The following is a 17,803-nucleotide window of genomic DNA, read 5'->3' as shown; positions in this document are numbered from 1 at the left end:
GTAATCTTCCCTAGTTCAATAGTCCTTTTCAGCACAACCAACTGCTGTCTCCCTTTTATTTAGATCCTTTATAACCTTAGACTCTTGTACTAATGCTCATATTCTCCATCTTAACTTATAGTTTACTGCGTGGCAGATTTTTTCTTGAAGTTGAGATAGATCAGATCTACTGCATTTCTCATGTCTAGTAATTCAGTTGTTTTTTCAATGAATGATGATCAGGTTAGTCTGGCAGAACCCATGTTTGGTAAACCCATGTTGTATTTTATCCCATTTCCCGTTCATTTTTATAACTTAAATTACTTTTTCTTCTTCTTGTGTACTAACTGAAGTCAGTTTAATGGGTCTGTAGTTGAACAGATCACTTCTTTGGCTTTTCCATTATACAAGTACCATGTATGCCTATATTTGCCTGAAGGAAGGAGCCTTGAAAAAATTAATTGTTTTAAATACTTAAAAGGCAATATCAAAGAAGACTGTAGAACAGGCAAAGAACTAAAGACCAGATTTGCAATAGCAACAGCAGCACTGGAAAAACTGTCCATGATCTTCAAGGGCAGTAATATTTCCATCAAAATAAAGAACCAACTTCTTAGATTAATGGTAATGACAACGGCCCTACTTGAATATCAGAGCTGGACCCTGAGTACTGGGAACCTGGATCAGTTGTATCTGGGTAGTTCACAAACCCCTTAATTTGCAGCATATGGCCAAATCAAGAACAAGCCATTCAGCTGTTTGCTGTGGCTTTTACTTCAGAGGGCATCACTTTTCCAATCAGCTGGAATTCAGTGGTCCTGAACAGCTGATCAGAAAAGCAATGCCCTTTGAAATAAAAAGTGTACTAAACAGCTGGAGTACCTTGGCATCACTGCAGAGCTGTTTGCTGTGGCTATATATGGCCCCAGCTATTCTACAAATGCTGATCTTTCCTGTAGTCGCTGGGTTTTTTTGTACAACTATTCAAAAGGGATTGGTGTGGCCAGCTCTTAAGGATATTGAATACAGCTCATAGGGCAGAACAATCAGTTAAAGACAAGTTCTTGGCTGTTTGAAAATGTGAAAGCCTCCTTGAAATTGTTAAGAACCCCACATTGATTCGGTTTGACCTTATTATGAGCCTTCCTAATTTGGCCAACACCATACTGCAAGGAAAAGTGAATGAAAGGAGAAAGGGAGGCCAACCAAGGAAAATGTGGATAAATATCATTACTGAATGAACAGGGAAGATCATAATAGGCCTTTGTTACTTGGTCAAAGAATGTCAACAATGGAGAGAACAAAATGGCATGGTGTCATCCCATGACCACAATCGTGGACTCTGTGTATGCGGTTCTCTAGCTACAGTATACCCTCTCTAATTTGAAGGATTCATTAAAAACCCTGGCTGCCAGCTTTGTGTTGTCATGTGCCAGTTTTTCACTATTCTGGGACAGAGATCACTTGGTCCCTTTGATTTGCATATGTTAAGCTCTTTGAGTTTTGCTACCATCTCAAATGTGGTAATATCTATTTCTCTTTCTAGTCTTTGCTCCTGCATCATCTTTGTGATCTTCACTGAAGACTGAGGCACTGTTTTCAGAGATCAGAAAAGCAGCATATTTAGCTCCATGCTAATTTGTCTGTAACAGTGGCCAACACAAGAATCTTTAAAGGAAGGCGATGATATCCACTGTAGTGAACAATTTTGAAATACCTGTCCATAAGAGATGTTTTTTTTCCTAATCCCATTAGTTTGGGGCAAGACAGCTTCTAACCTATGATGGTTCTTTTCCTTTCACCTCCTGACTATTTCATTTTCTTAACAGTTTCTAGCATGGGACTTAGAAGATTTTTAATATCTCACTAAATTGTCTCCCCTTTATGCACTATTTTGCTGACAAAGAATGTTAATATAATAGGCTCTGGTTTCCTTTATCAAAGCTGTGGTAACTTGTCCATTGTGCATCATATTCATCTGGCTCAGTAATGCTCAACTTCTGGCCCATGGACCAAATCCACCCCAGTGGTGTCACCTGGCCTAAGCGGTTTCCCACAGGCTCAGAAATTTAGTGTTGGGGGAATAGTGACAGCATGACTTGCTGCTGCTTCCAGAACCATGGCAGTTAACCCTGCTACCACTCCCCTGCCACTAAATATCTGAATTCTGGCCCCATGCACCAGAAAACACCACCTTGCATGGCTTACAGAGCTGCGGCAATTAATGCTGTCACAGCCCCCTTGCTGCCAGATTTCTTGTGGGGATCCCTGTGGGCGTGACGACACAGTCTAGCATGCCAGTGTGTGGGGTCACTCTGCAGCCCAATCCAGTGTTCGGGTTGGAGCCAGTATGGGGGGGCTGAGCCATGGCCAGATCAGATCAGGTACGCTGGATGGGGCTATATTCAATGCAAATTCAACTTGAAGGAGTTTAGTTTGCTGCACCCCAAGTCATTTAAGGTGCCGAATTTCCTACAGCAGCTGAAATTAGTGCACAATATGCCGCCAAGGTGTGAAAACACTGACGCCATTCAAGAAGTGCAAAAGCATTTAGCCTTCTTTAAAGTGTTGTGCACACATGCCTCTCGTTTCGTCTATACAAGGCCTGGTTTCTAATTCTGTTTTTAATTACCATCTTTCCCCGTTTCTGATACTCACATAGGATTAAGTGCTTTGTGTTACTGCCAGGAGGCCATCAACATATTTAATTAAAGACAGGTGTAACATTTTCTTTCCTCCTTCTTATATCTTGGTATGGGTAAGATATTTTAATGTAAGATTCTACATTGCTGTTAGCAGTTCAGCCACTTCATTCTTAAACTGCTTTGTAATTCTTGGATGTGTATCATCTCATCCTAGGTCTTGGAATCTAACTCCTGTTGAAAGCGCTTATACATATCTGGACCCTAAAGACTTGTTAATTCAGGTGATCTGTTCTTTCCAGCATGGCCATTTTGACACGTCAATTTCTAATATTTTCTCATTTTAATTACCTGAAAATTCTAGGCTTGGTGAAAATCTCTCGCTAGCTCTTTAAATGATTTCTTTGCTTCAATACAGTCTCTCTCAAATGTCCTTTGGCTGTTTAATTGCTCCCCTAACTCCTCAGCAATCCTGGGGACCCAGCAATTCTCTTGCAAGCGTCATGCCTCTATTGTGCCTAATTTTTTTTTCTTCTGTGTTGGTCTGTCTTTGGCTCTTTATTCTTCCTGTTCCTTCTTAGCCTTTTTAATGTCCATATTATACTTTCAGCTGATGTAATTTACACTTCTCTAAGTTGGCCCCACTTAACTGGATTTTTGTTTTTTAAAGAAAGGTTTGCTGGGCTCCAATAAACTTTTAAATCCTGCCAGGGTTTGAGAAAGTGTTACTCAGGTTAGACTAGCTCATCTGAGCTAAGATCATATAATTTAGCCAAAGCAAGGCATAGCTCAGATATGCCCACAATGCACTGTACATACAGACATACACACACCATTTTCTCATCAAACCTAGCAACATGGAAAAAATCAGTGGGCTCCAGGGTCTGTTATGGCATGTGTACATCATGGCACCAGATTTCTCTGTCTGGCTGCTGAGGAAATAAACCCTGCCCACCCACTCCCACTCTGTGCACATCAGCTTTGGGACTGAGGCAGCGAGGATGTCCCATAGGTAGGGAGGGACCTACCCAATTCACGGCGAAGCAGAGTGTGCAGCTGCTCCTTTAATCTTGCACGTTCCCCCATGTGCACCTTGCTCCTTGCCCCCACCCCTCGCTGCCGATTAGTAGAGGACCCCAGCACTCCCTCCTGATCAGCAGAGGAGCTAAAACTGTGGCTTTATACATGGTGCTGTTTTTGCCTCCCCGCTAGTCAGCAGCAAACAGGAGGACCATCCAGGGCCCAGCAGTGGGAGGCAAAAACAGCACCATATCTAAAATCACAGTTTTCACTTCCCTGCTGATTAGGAGCAAGCTGCAAGCAGGGGCCCTTCACCAATCAGTGTGGAGGAGGATGCAGGGGAACCTGCAAGATTAAAGGAACCACAGCGCACCCCACTTTCACCATGAATTCAGTAGTCCCTACCCATAGGCACCCCATGCCACTGCTTCTGAGCACACTGGAAACCCAGGTCATGAGTCCTCTCCAATATGCTCTCTCTTGCTCTCTCATTGCTGAGGTTGATGCAGACAGACTAGGAGCAGGTGTTCTTGGTTCATTTCCTTGGAGACAGGACTGAGCACTCTGCCACTGCAGTAGATGTTTCCTTAGAGAGACAGGAATAGCATTTGGTTTAACATTCGTCTGTGCTCCTTACCAATCTGAATCTCCCTTAATAGGAGAGACAAAGGAGAAACAAAAGAAAGATTTGAAGGTACAAATCCCAAAATCATTCATACTAGCCTGGATAAATCTGAGACATTGTGTCATCCATTCCTTTATGTTACTGTCATATTGCTTCTACATGAATCTGAGTTGGATCAAAAATATTTTATATAACAAACATGGTCAGAGAAGCTAAAAGTCACATTACTGAACTGAATATACCTCTCCCTGATGGTACCTTCATGGTTTCAGCTACATAAAGCAGCACTGTCATGTCTCTTTATGGACACTTCCTACATCCATCAGAAATGGATATTTACATGCAGCTGTAATTCCATTTTGCTTTATGGCACTGCTTGGGACAGTCTGAGATAAAAAAAAAAGAATTCACATTCCCTAAATTCTGTCCTCTTGCCTGTCTCTAGAAGCTGTCACTAACGATATGTTAAATTGAAAGGTACTGCAAGCTATTATAAACAGGAAAGTGCTTCAGGAATTCAAGCAGCCTGCCTTTCTTATCAATGACAACTGCAGGTGCTTTTGAAATGGGGAATCACATTTGTTGTATCAGGGCACTATTGTAAATACTATCAGGATAGAAGAAATAATGAAAATCTTAGATGATTTCAGCTGACTAGTCTTGGGCAGATAAATAATACATACAAAGAACACTATTAAGTTTCTGCTCTGTTTGATTCAAACTCTAAATGCTATCATCTTGCAAAATAAGTGGGTGAGTTTGTGTTGCTGAAATAGGCTCCTGTGTATAATGTGAGCTTGCTTGACTTTTATTATGGTGGTAAAGTGGAGATAGCATTATCTTGTCACATTCCAAGTGTCTTTTACTGTCAGCAAGGAGTGATCAAACTTCCTCATCACAAAGGATAAGGAGGGGAGGGGGGCAGGGGAGGCAGGGAATAAGTTCAATTCACCATTACTGAATCCTACTGCAAGGCCTCACTGATGGAATATCTATGCACTTGTTTCGTTCCCTTCTGTAACAGACCAGTGTGGAATGCTGGTGGTTTAATTATTCCACATTTAGCCAACTTCCTATATTCCATCATTCTTACAAAAGGCCAGGCGATCTGGAGGAATGAACACACAATGGGACGTCGGAGGGCTTGAATCCTACTTCTGGTCCTGCAACTGATTTGCTTTGCAGCCTTGATGAAGTCACTTCCTTCTTTTCCTTCCTTACATATCTGTAAAATGGGAATAATAATATGTGATCACTGTGCTGTGAGGATGGGCTAATTCATTAAAGTCTGTACAGTGCTTTGAACATGTAAAACTAAGCATTATTTTGGTCTCCCAAATCTATAATACTGCTTAATTGCTGTTTCCAGCTCTGGTTACAGCCACCATTATGTTAGTCTTGCTCTCTCCTTTTTGGATAAATGTAAAAGAAACTCACTGAAGCAAGTTTTTCTTAGGGTTTTTTTTCTAAAAGCTAGTTTCTCATATTCCTCTTCAGCTGTATTCTGCTAAGTTTGTGGAAGGAATTAATTTTTTCTCATTATTTTGCTGGCGTAGCTGACATAACTCATTCTTCATAGATCTCATAGACATTAGGGCTGGAAGGGACCTCGTAAGATCATAGGGTCTAGCCCCCTGCCCAAGGGGCAAGAAGTCAGCTAGGGTCAAAGGATCCAAAGGATTCTTGCTGGTTCAGTCCTAGTGGTGAAAATTGTCAGCAAGCTGGTACACTACTGAGTTTTTATTTTTCCCTTCAGAATGACCTGATTCACCATCATTTCAATGTGCACCAAATGCCATATCAATGGTACTATTTAAAGCAGCACGTTTTATCCATAGCTCAAACAGTGACAAACCAAAGGAGTCAGTACCATTATTCCTGTTTTATAGATGAGAAAACCATGAGGCAAACTGCCTTGCTCCAAGTCGCCCAGTAACTAGGCATCAGGAGTAGAGCCCAAATTTCTGTAGTCTGTAGTTTAACCCAAGGGCCAAGACAGACTGTGCTGTTGCCTTCACTTTCCAAGGCAACAGCCTTCACTTTCCAAGGGTTCAGAGGTCACTATGCAAGTCTGATGAGAAAACATTGCTTGTTTATTCAGAATGGGTTTTCAGATCTGAATCATGAGAAAAGCTTATCTGCTCCTCAGGTAAATGAAGACTTTGTTTCATTAGAATAGTGATTCTCAACCGTTTAGAGTCAAGGCACCCCTAAACAGACTCTAGACACCCCCAGATAGTCTCAAGTTACCCTTGGGAAAGTGCTAGCTCTTGTTATGCTTTTTTTTTACTATAGAAAATAACAGAGCATTTTTTTTGTTGCAAAGAACTCATAAAGATCACGGCTATGGATTTCTACTTGAAATCTCTAGGTTATCTAGTGAATCATGGTTGTAAACTTAACAGCACTAACATTGTTTGGCACCCTGCAGCACCCTGGAAAGGATCTCAAGGCATCCCAAGGTGCTGTGGCACCCTAGGTGCAAATCACTGCATTAGAGCTTTATCTGCTACTGATGACCGCTCCTTGCTCCTTCCATAAAAGAAAAGCTTTAAAAAAGTCTTTGCTAGTGCACCGGTTTTATATGTTTTAGCACAGAAAGGAATTCTCACCATCTTCCCTAAAAAGCTCAAGAGGTGCAGTCTCCCACAAATGTCCTTTAAGCTAGCTTATACTGAACCATAATAACAAACAGATGAATTTATTCTCTGCCATGGTTAGGTCATATTAATGTTTGGTTTGGCCTGTGCATCTCCAGTAAATGAGAATGGCTACATGTCATTTCTTGAAGACAATAAACTGAGGCCTTTGACATTCTGGTTTCATGAAGGAAAGACTATTTCCTCTTGTAGAATAAATACAGATTGCCATTACACAAAACAAAGGTCAGCATATGTCTCTGCATCAATAGAGAGAAATAATTTATATTTTTGCAGTATAAATTTGAACTGAGCTTGATTTATAAACAACCTTTATTTTTCTAATATGCAGTGGGTTTTTTTCAGGTGAGGCTCCCTTAATGTAATGACAAACTATTTCAGCTTTTTTGAATGGATCCTAACTAGAAATGTCTATTCACTCATTTGTCCTTCCTACACCAGTGCTGGTACTGAGGGCAGAAAAGAACCTCTTTGCTCCCCTCTGTCATTCACTGCTGTTTCCACCCATTTGTGGCATTAAGGTTGACTACTCTGCCCTCCCCACTACAGGTTCTTGCCATGGGTGCCCTCCTTTCCTCGAACCAGTTGGTTTCCACTTGACAGCTTCTTGTGGGTGTGTGCGTGGTGGCATGCAGAGTGCATGCCTCAAATATAAATGTACACTAAAGCAATTATGCCATAACATGAAGATTTAGCTTAGAGTTGATTATTCAAAACTTACTTGTATATTGTTTGAATATGTTGATCTAAACCTTGCAAACCTTCTAAATCAGGAGCTGAAAGGTGTGTGCATAACTGTTTTCACATGCAGAACTAAGAAAGAAGAAAATAAGTCAATCATCCAAACTCACAAACACCATGGTTCAGAGTATCCACCCTCTGGGAGAACTCAGGTGCCAGCAAACTCCATGCATTTCAGTTTGGGCTTGTCTACACTCTGTATTTATGCTGCCATTAACATGTTAATCATGATATAAGTGGCAAGAGTGCTACACATGCACCTAATTTAAGACACCATAAAATGGCAAACCAGTCATAAAAATGTTCCACACATAATGGCACCTAAAACTGAACATGTGACATGCCTGGGGCTGCCCCAGGACCGGGGCTGACAATTGTCAAAACTGGGCTCCAAGGCAGCCCTGGCTTTCTGGCTGGACATGGGGCTGCCCTGGGGGTTCCTGGTAGGGGAAGCCGAGGAGCTTCCCTGCTGACAAATGTAACCTCTGCACCCAAACACCCCCATGTCAGGGATAAGGCTCCTGGGAAGGGAGCCAAAAGGCAGAGGTGTAACAAGCAGGATTTGCACCATGGGTAAACCCTACATACAGGGCAGTGGAAGAGCATAGGTGGAGCCTGGGGAGATGCTGTTGAGCACCAGAGGCAGTGATTCTGAAAGGGGTAAGGAAAGGCAGGGCCTTACCTACACCAAGAACACAAAAACAGTCCCCTATTGCTCCTGCTATTACCACCACCACAGTGTGGTCTTCCCACCCTGGCTGTTGCAATAGTAGCAGGGCAGTTACCCTGCACCCAGCTGCAGCTGCTGCAAGAGCAATGCCTTGGGGCTGCTTTTTCTCTTGGGGCACAGATTCCATGGGGGTAGGGGATGATTCTAGGAGAGGTGCCACTCCTAAGTTGGCTGGTACCCTGCTTGCCCACCCCTAGATACCCTATTGCTGGAGGGCTTCCCCAGACTCTTTGCTGCCAGGCCCAAAGGATCAGAAGCTCCTGGCTCCCCCTGCTGGGAGCCTTTGATCGTCCATGCCCAACAGCTCTGCCCAAGCTGCCAGGCCTGGGGTTTAAATTCCCTCAAATTGCCCTAGGTCTGGGACAGCCCAGGGTCTTGAACTTGCCTGGGGCTGTCCTGGGGCTGAAGCTAACAATTAGCTGATTGTCAGCCCAGGCCCTGGGACAGCTCCAAACTATGAATACCCAGCTTTCAACCAGTCACTAATCCCAGGCTTCCTCTGCACTGGTGAGTAGAAAGGGCATGATTGGGAACTGGTTCTAAAATCATGCCTCCTATCATGCATGTGTGGTATGGCAGAAGGTGTGATTGTTGGGACTGGGAGGTCAGATCTCATGGTGCCTTTAAATGAATGTATATCAGGGGCCTTTGTGGAGTTATTTATCCCTCCAGTACACCTATGAAACCCAACACCTTTGACAGGTCTTGGGAAAGTGGTAGAATCCAGGCATGGCTGTTAAAAAGACCCACTACCTTTGTGCGCTACCTACCAACCTTTTTGGTACTAAATCTTCATGACCAATTCCCTCCGGGCAATTCTAAAGGAAAATCCCCCCCCCACAACCAACCAACCTAAAATCCATGGTTGCAGTGGTGGTTCATGGTGTCTTGCTGACTCTGTGTAAGGCAGATGTGACCAGGAGAGAATAATCTTCCATGGAGGTGGCAGTGAGGGTATGGGATGATGAGTGTATGGGGTTGTCAGCCTGTTGTAGAAGGGAGCAAACTAGATCAGCCTGCCACAGTAATATGGAAGGAACTTCTTAAGGAGCAGTTCTCCCTATAGGATTTTGTGAAAAAGGCAGGGATCAAGACTAGTGAAAGAACAACAAGGAAAAGGGATAGGAGTGGTGGATAATAACATCTGTAAAAAGATCCCTCTGTGTTCCTGACTATGGCTTTGGATCGTGGAAGCAGAATCCCTGAATAATCCATCTAAGTGTTCACACAAGACCCAATTTGCTTTGGGACAAAGTATTTGGAAATGTTAATCCACTTCCCTGGATACAATCAGTCAAGCAGGATGTGTTGTAAACAACAAGGTTTACCGTAATACTGTGAGAGGCCTCAGTGTATATTAATCCAAGGTTTCCAAGGGATGATGGAGATTCCTACTTGTTTGTAGATTTTCAGTCTGTGTCTTAACTCAGTCTTGAGAGATTTTGAACCAGTTTCTCTTGTGGGTATTTAGCAAGTCCTTTATGTTGAATGTGCTGTATATACTCCCTGTATACTGTTTCATATTAAAAGCTAAAGCCCTTGAAATATAGTAAAATCCTACTATAGTCTCACAGGTTTAATCTGTAACAGCAGAGCAGAAACAATTTTAAAGGTTTGTAAGCACCAATTTTTTAACCTTATTATTTTTATCCTCATTATCCTTTTCCATACACAAATATTAATTTAAACTATCTTGCATTTAGCCCCTTATTACACAAAGCTTCTTAGAAATAATGTATCCTACATAATAGTGTGTCAACTCAGAAAAAAGTCCTTTGAATATACAGCTAATTCAAAGCTGGATTTAAAATTTATTACACATTCCTTTGTGCTTTGTGTGAGTATTGTTCTTGTATTACTGCAAAAAAATTGTGTTGGTTAAATTTTTATTTTTGATGTTGAACCAAAGTGGCTGTGTAAGGATTTTTGTCCATAAGGTAAAGCAGCTGAATCAGGTCAAAATTTGGTCTGAGTTCAACTTTGTATTTAGTGTCAACATACAAATATAATTCAGATCAGAATTTATCCTCTAGCTTTTCCAGGCTCTTGAAAACAATTTTCCTTTCAGAAAAGTTAAAGTAATCTGATATAAAGGAAAAAAGTATTTTTGTAAGCTCTGTGAGTGATCAGATCTCTTCTGTATATCACTTCAGAGTTAATAATAGTCCTACTTGCCTTAGACTGGGTAATCTTTAGGCCATAACAAGACTTTCACTGGGACACCCACTGTCAGTGCTGGTGATGCAAATCAACAGCGTATGCTTTCAAACAACTATTCAAATTTAACTTATCTTTCTGTTTTCCCTCAACTAACTGCTTCCATCATATTATCTTTTGAATGAGTTTTTAGCATTGCATCGCTTTATCAGTTAGAAGTGCTGTTCAGATCCACTTGTCCTCAGTGGTCTTCCAACATATTTATGAGAGTGGAATTATACATGACAATTAATGTAATTGAATAGCTTTTCCTCCTAAGAGTCCTGTATATTTTAGTGAGATTTCCTCCAGAAATGGAAACAGAGCCTGAACTACATGCCACACAGTTGTTGAACTGTGGTGGTGATCAACACAGTACAGCTTCCCTGCAAGAGATTGTGATACATAGCCTTTCAGAAAGCATGGGTAAACTGCAAAATGGACAGTCCAGGAGAAAATTACGGAAGCAATAACAGGGGGCTGAGATGCTGCAGGGCAGTGGAAAAAACAAGGGAAGGTAAAGGTGAAGTGGGACATACATTCAAAAGGAGAACTGGAGATTGAGATTGAAGGTCTCAAAAAATGAATGTTGATCAAACCAGCATTCACCTCCACCAGCATTTCCCAGTGTTTGGAATACTGATGCCCTCCTGAAAATGAAATCAATGCTGCCTGTCCTGGAGCTGCAGTCATGTGATATTTTGAGGCCTGCTCATCTGAATTTATACATCATCCATCCTTGCTCTGTCCTTCGTGCTTGCCCTGCCAACTTTGGGAAACGCTTGTGTAGCGCTTCATCATTCTGGTGTGAGTCACCAGGTGGTGTTGTTACAAGCACCATAGGCCATGTCTACCCTGCAATCTGAGGTGCTATTGCCACACACGTAGGGATACCTACATCAGCTTCAATCTAGCTATATTGGGTACTACCAGCAGTGAAGCTTTGGCAGCAGAATGCTGGTTGTACAAACCTGTCCAGAGCCTTAGGCACTGGCTCAGGTGGCTAGCGCATACTGAAGTCTATGCTTTCATGGGCTCAGTGCTATTGGTATCTGAGCAAGTTACATCAAAACTACTGGTTCTTGGGTGTGCCTACGTGTGGTGCAATCACACTTGCAATTGGCCTATAGATATTGCCATTATCTTACAACATAATTTTTCGTATTGCATAAGCAGTGTACAATTTTTGAAGAAATACTGCACTGTTGTGAGTTTTGTGATTGTATTTCCTTCTGGGGCAGCTATTGCCACTAGCCATAGAGTTTGCTGCTTTCCTCAGCCTCTCTAACTGAAGTCAGTTGCAGGGAGGGGAAGCCGTCCTTCTTGACGACTGGCACTTGGGTTAGGAGTTCTGCTTATAATAAAGCATCTTCCAGTATTTCTTTTTCCCAGCCGTCTTCTACAAGAAAATGCACTTACATACTTATATCAGAGCTTGAATGATTCTTACACAAATTGTACAGCTTCATTTGCCTGTGTCCTGTAGAATCACGTTTTTGTCCTGACAGGTAGGTTGATCTTCCCTCTCTCTATTTTTTGTTGCGGGGGTTAGGGGACCAGGTGGGGGGGAGAGGGGAATTGCATGATTCCATGACTTTGCAGACAACATGAAACTGGGAAGAATTGCAAGCATGGAGGATGCAAGTGCAATTCAGAAGGATCTCAACATATTGGAAAGTTGGGCTAGAGCTAACAGGATGAAGTTCAATGTGGACATGGACCAATCAATGGCTTGAAGTTGCAGCAAATAAATTTAGATTGGATTGTGAGGGAGAGGGAAGGTGCCCTGAGGAAAGCCCAGTAAGGGCTAAGAGACACTTGCCTTAGGCCATGGGGTTGGAGGCAGCAGCAGACTTGCAGCGGTGGCAAGAGCCCCACTTTGTCAGCTCATGCTCCCTCTGGATTGGGCCCTGCTGTGGCTGCAGGGGTATTTCCAGTGTGGCGGCACCACCAGAAGTGTGGCAGGACTGTGAGGCAAAGGCCAGGCAACACGGGCCAAGATACACAGCCCGGCCCTGTGGCCAGACCCCCAGAGGAAGGGGAAGGGAGCTGGCTCTAAACCTGAGAGCTTGAAAGAGCCCCTAGTGATCCCATTTGCCACCCAACAAATGCTGCAGCGTCTGGAGGCTCTGGGGAAACCTCACCAGACTTCACAGCCAGGGAGGAAGTTGGTTGCTGAAAGGACTGGCTCCAGTAAAAACAAGGTTTTTTTCTCTTTTTGGGTTTTTTTTCTTTCTTTCCACCTCCAACAGGGAGCGCAGATGTGGCCAGCCTCAACAACCCCTTTAGGGAGGGGAGCAGGCAGTCTTCCCCAGTTGGACCTTGAATCATGATTACTGAGTGAGGTTTGCTTAGCATGCTGGGGAAGTCTCATGAGTATGAACCTGGGCCAATTAAATACAGGCAGGGCCAAGGAGTTGTCCTCAAGTAGAGGGTCTGCAGAATCAGCAAGAGATCCAGGGAACTTTTTATTTGCTTAGTTGAGTGACTGACAAAAAATTACATGGGACCAATTGACTCAGTTGATTATTTTATTTTATTTAGTTATTTATTTATTTTTTATTGGATCAAGTGGTCCAGACCATAAAGAACCTGAGCTCAGTTAGAGCCTTGATTTTCTTTAGAGGGCCAGGATCCCTGGTCTTAATGGGCTCCTGGGGCCAGGACATTCACCTGATTAATTTCTAAAAGTTTTACTGAGCACCGGTAGACAGACAGCATTGTTTTGAGCAAGCAGTATAGCCCATTGGACCCAGCCTAGAGATAACCTCAAGCCTAGTGGCCATGAAGTCAGAACATTTGTCAACTTCAGACTCAAACACTGGGATCAACCATTGAGGTTCCATCTGGTCGATGTGTAGATAGGATGTAAGAGGAGGTAGGAGCCCTGAGAAAAGGACTGTCATGACAGACCCTCAGGATGAGCAGTTGGCTGGCAGACTACCTACCGAATAAGTGATACGTAACATCAAGGTGTGGCAGGCAAGAAACGGGCAATCCAGGCCAAGCATTTGGACCAGACAGCTCCAGTCTCCTCATGGCACGCACTCACAAGGCACCTGGCTGCTGAGGGCTGCGGCCATACTCAGTGACACGTTGACATGGATGTCCAGAAAAAAAAATTACTGCTAGAATAATGAGGCATAGAATAGACTGCCTAAGGAAGCTGTGGACACTCCATTACTGGAGCTGTTCAGGAAGAGGTTGGACAGCCACTAATCAAGGAAGCTATAGGTGTAGCTATATGCATGTTCTACCAGGCCTTGCTGGTCGCCCCAGCCCCTACCCCAGCCCTTTTCTGCTATGTGTCACGGTGTTTTTAAGCCTTCCCAGAGACATTGGGTGTTGGATACAGCCAAGCCTGGGGACTTTGACTGGAGTGTGCCAGTGCTCTTGCTGGGACCATAGCCAGAGGTTCCTGGCCCCTCCACTCAGGGTCAGATCCATCACCATATATGGGGTCAGGAAGGAATTTTGCTCCACGTTCAGATTGGTATGGACTGTGGGGGGTTTTGTTTTTGGTATGGACTGTTGCAAGGGGCATGGCCTCTACTGGCAGCTCTTGAGTGTATATTGACAACATTTTATAGAAGTAGGACATTGGCATCTGTGGTTCCCTTGCTTTACCTGTGGCAGATTAGAGTGCTAGGTCTATATTGGGTCAGGGTTGAGGTTAGTCTTATGTAGAGTTTAGATTGCAGTTTGTATGGGATGGTTTGAATATGGCTGATCCTGCCTCAGGCAGGGGGCTGGACTAGATGACCTCTAGAGGTCCCTTCCAGGCCTTCTTCTCTACAATTCTCTGATTCTATGAAAAGCAATGCTGGATGGCACTATTTATTATAGCATTATCTTATGAGAGGATGGCATGAGAACAGTGTTTCTTTCTGTTAAATGAAACAGACAGAGGCACTCATTGCACGGTCTCCTATTTGTTTAATTTTGAAAAGAATGTGAGACATTCAAAGCTGTCAGCACCTCTTACCAGCTTCCTGAAATACTGCAAACAGTCTCAAAATCAAACCACTGACTTCTGCGACTGTCCTCAGATAGTGTGCATATTTGTAATGGAATACCAGAAAAGGAAAGGTTTGCCTAGATGTAAATACAGCATTGTTCATTCCGCTGATAGGTTACAGGATATCCAAGTGCCAGCAAATATGCATTTTCCACAAGAATCACATTTCATTATGGAATCTTTTTGCTCATTAATTATTTTTAATTGCCCTCAACTGATGATTTCCTCTCTATTTTCCTATTTTGTTTCATATCTTCTAGTTAAGAAATAGCATTCCTATTTTAAGGTGAAGGCAGATACTCAGTTCTTCATTTATTAACCCTCCTAAATCCCTATCTTTTTTCCTTTCCTTTCACCACCATTTTTTTAACTTGTTCTCATGTAAACTCATTAACATCACTTTCCATCTGACCCACTTAGAGATTTGCGTCACTAGTGATGTTTGAGCAGTGAGCAATCTTTTCCCCCCTCATTGTTCTGTGTTTAAGGGTCTGCTGCACAAGGTTTGGGATGAACAGTACTGTCCCTGTGCCTATGTTTGTGTGTGTGTATATACATATATTTATATTTATATTAATGTTTATGTTTCTATTTAAATGAATATGCACGTGCAAACAAGCTTAGCTTACCAAGAGTTGTCTGAAATGAACTGCTCAGCATTTATGTCAACACCTAATGGGTCGTTCCCATCTATTAGATTCTACAGTGTGGTGAGCCTATGTTTCAACTGCAGTTTCTCCTCAGCACAGTTTTACAATGTTGCTTTTTTTAGACTGACAACCTATAATACTGTTGGTGCTGTGGAGAAGTGATAAAGGTAACATTTCACATTGCCAGTCAGAAACTGCCTCTTAGGATAACTTGGCAAAAAAGGAGGGGAGAAAACACAAAGCCAAGTGCGCAGTTGTTAGCAGCAATGACGTCCATAGTCACATAATCTCTCCTGAGCTATGTTTCAAGTAGGATTGGGTGACAGTGTTTGAGAAAAATAAGAACCAGCCATGGAGAGTGACTACAGTCCTATTAATGCAGCCCATTTGCCCTCAGAGTTGGAATATTATTGTGCAAATTGCAAAAGAAAAGTTTAAATATTTCTAAGTGCAGGCATTCAGTGAAAAGTGTCACTAGAGCCTGAAGGTTTATTTGTAGAAGCAAAGCACAGGGTCTTGTATCCATTGTGTCTGGCTGATTTCCAAATTTGTTTAGTTTGATATAAAAGATCTGGGGAGGATTTCCTCTTGCTCCAAGCCTTGAAAGCTCACCCTGGGCTTTGACAGGCAATGTGGGAACCTTCTATCTTTTGCATCAACACTAGCAGCAGAGGTGCTGCGAGCCAGATTAGATCTTCAGCCACACCTGGACAAGCCCACAGAAAGGTAGTAGAGTTCCCCAGGCATCCCTGAGGGCTTAACTGCTCCATTAAAAACATTTTATTTTTGGTGCTGAAGTGCAAGTGACTCTCAAAGCCTGGGCTGTATTTGCAGGACAAGGGCTCGATTCACAGGGCTTCAGTGTCTATTACACAAGAGGCCAAGGTCCAAAATTTAGATCATCAAACCCTCTCCCCAACCCTGAAGGTGCCTAAATGTTCTAAGTGCCTACATTTTTGGAAGATAAGTCCCCAAGGCACCTTCATGTCTCTCACTGAGTACACCCAGAACCACCCAAGTCTCGACAATTCTGAGCTGCTCAGCATCTTACCTCACACCTAAACCCTGACAGGATTAACAAAACAGATTATTCCTCTGATGGTCTGGCCTACAGGGCCTGATTTAGTAGGTATGCTTGGAGCATGTCTATCCCCAACTGTACTACAAAGCATATCTAGGAAAATCTGCCCATCTGCCCCCATCCCCCATTTTCCCTCAGTCTCACAGTGACTGGAGCATTCACCTGGGATGCAGGAGAACCAAGTTGAAGTACTTCCACAGTTGGAGTTAAAGCCAAGTCTTCCACCTTTTAGGACAATGCTCTAATTCCCTAGATATGGCATATTCAGGGAGAAGGATGTCCTGATCTCTCTCCTTGAAGCTCCTCCACTTTCACAGAAATAATTAAGTAGCCTTCTGAGCAGGGACTTGAACCTGCTTGCCCAGCTGAGTACCTTAATAGGTGCAACATCTTGCTGGTTAATAGGTGCAATAGGTCAATAGGTGCTGGTTAATAGGTGCAATCTCTTGCTGGTTAATAGGTGCAACAAGTTAATAGGTGCAATCGCTTGCTGGTTCTGGTCTGTAGCAGGGGCTGGGATGCAACCCCTGCCAGACCCCGTGGGACCAGCAGTGCTGGTGGGAAACTCACCTGATAGGATCTGAGCAAGCTGTGCTTTGCTGGCACACTGGAGAAGAGGTCCAGGGGAAAACTCACCCAGCGGGATCTGGGAGAGCCGTGCTTCCCCAGAGCACCAGAGAAGAGGCCTGGAGGGAAACTGAAGTAGCGCACTGGCTCCAGGGTCAGGAGCCCTGGAGCCCACATGCTCCTGGGAGCCAGTGCTGATTGGCCTGGAAGGAAGCCCTGGCTGCTTAAAGGGAGACACTGAGAGAAGCTCAGCATTTGGCATCTCCGAGAACAAAGGTGGTGAAGCAGGACCAGGAGGAAGACCAGCAGCACCAGAGACCCAGCCAGCTGAACCCTCATGGAATACCACTATCAAATGACCACAGGTGCAAGATCAACTCCATGCATCCAATGAGATAAGTGATGCTGGATGGCGGGGTAGTTGTGGGTGGCCCCACACGCTAGAGGGCAGGGGACATGCAGAGAGAGTTCCCCAGGAGAAGGGCAGCCAAGCCTACCTGGGAACTGGGAGAGAACAGACCACAGGAGTGAGAGACAGGCTGGGTGGAGTGGGGGAGGGGGATGTAGTAGGTAAAAGTGGAGAGGTACCTGGAGAGTCAGATGTTAGGCAGGTTATAGTGTGTCATAAAACCATTGTCTATATTGAGTCCATGAGTTTTTGTATTTAGGAGGTTGATGAAGTGAAGTTTACAGGCTCGTCTGTGAAAAGTTGTTTGTAAATTCAAACCAGAACTGAACCTTACTAACCTCATCAGTAGAAGCAAACTTCCTACAGCCCAGAACACACCAAATAGGTCCAGACTATGCCATGACAAGAAATGCAAAACCTGCCAACACATCTCCAGTACCCCGCAATTACTACACCCCACAACAGAACCATCACCATTCCCGGAT

At 43.5% G+C, this 17,803-nt stretch overlaps 1 long non-coding RNA gene across 2 annotated transcripts in view; it reads right to left on the bottom strand.

Moving 5' to 3' along the window:
- Window positions 1-5,243: 5,243 nt before the first annotated feature.
- Window positions 5,244-17,803, bottom strand: part of LOC109305868 — a 53,906-nt gene continuing 41,346 nt past the window's right edge. For both annotated transcript variants that reach the window (XR_002099744.1, XR_002099743.1), the window contains exon 4: window positions 5,244-5,491. This is a non-coding gene — a long non-coding RNA (uncharacterized LOC109305868). The remainder of the gene's footprint in view (window positions 5,492-17,803) is intronic.

This window comes from Crocodylus porosus, unplaced genomic scaffold, assembly GCF_001723895.1.
Source record: "Crocodylus porosus isolate Cpor-Errol unplaced genomic scaffold, CroPor_comp1, whole genome shotgun sequence".
In the NCBI taxonomy this organism is placed as follows: Eukaryota; Metazoa; Chordata; order Crocodylia; family Crocodylidae; genus Crocodylus; species Crocodylus porosus.
This window is presented reverse-complemented; position numbering and strand designations above follow the sequence as displayed.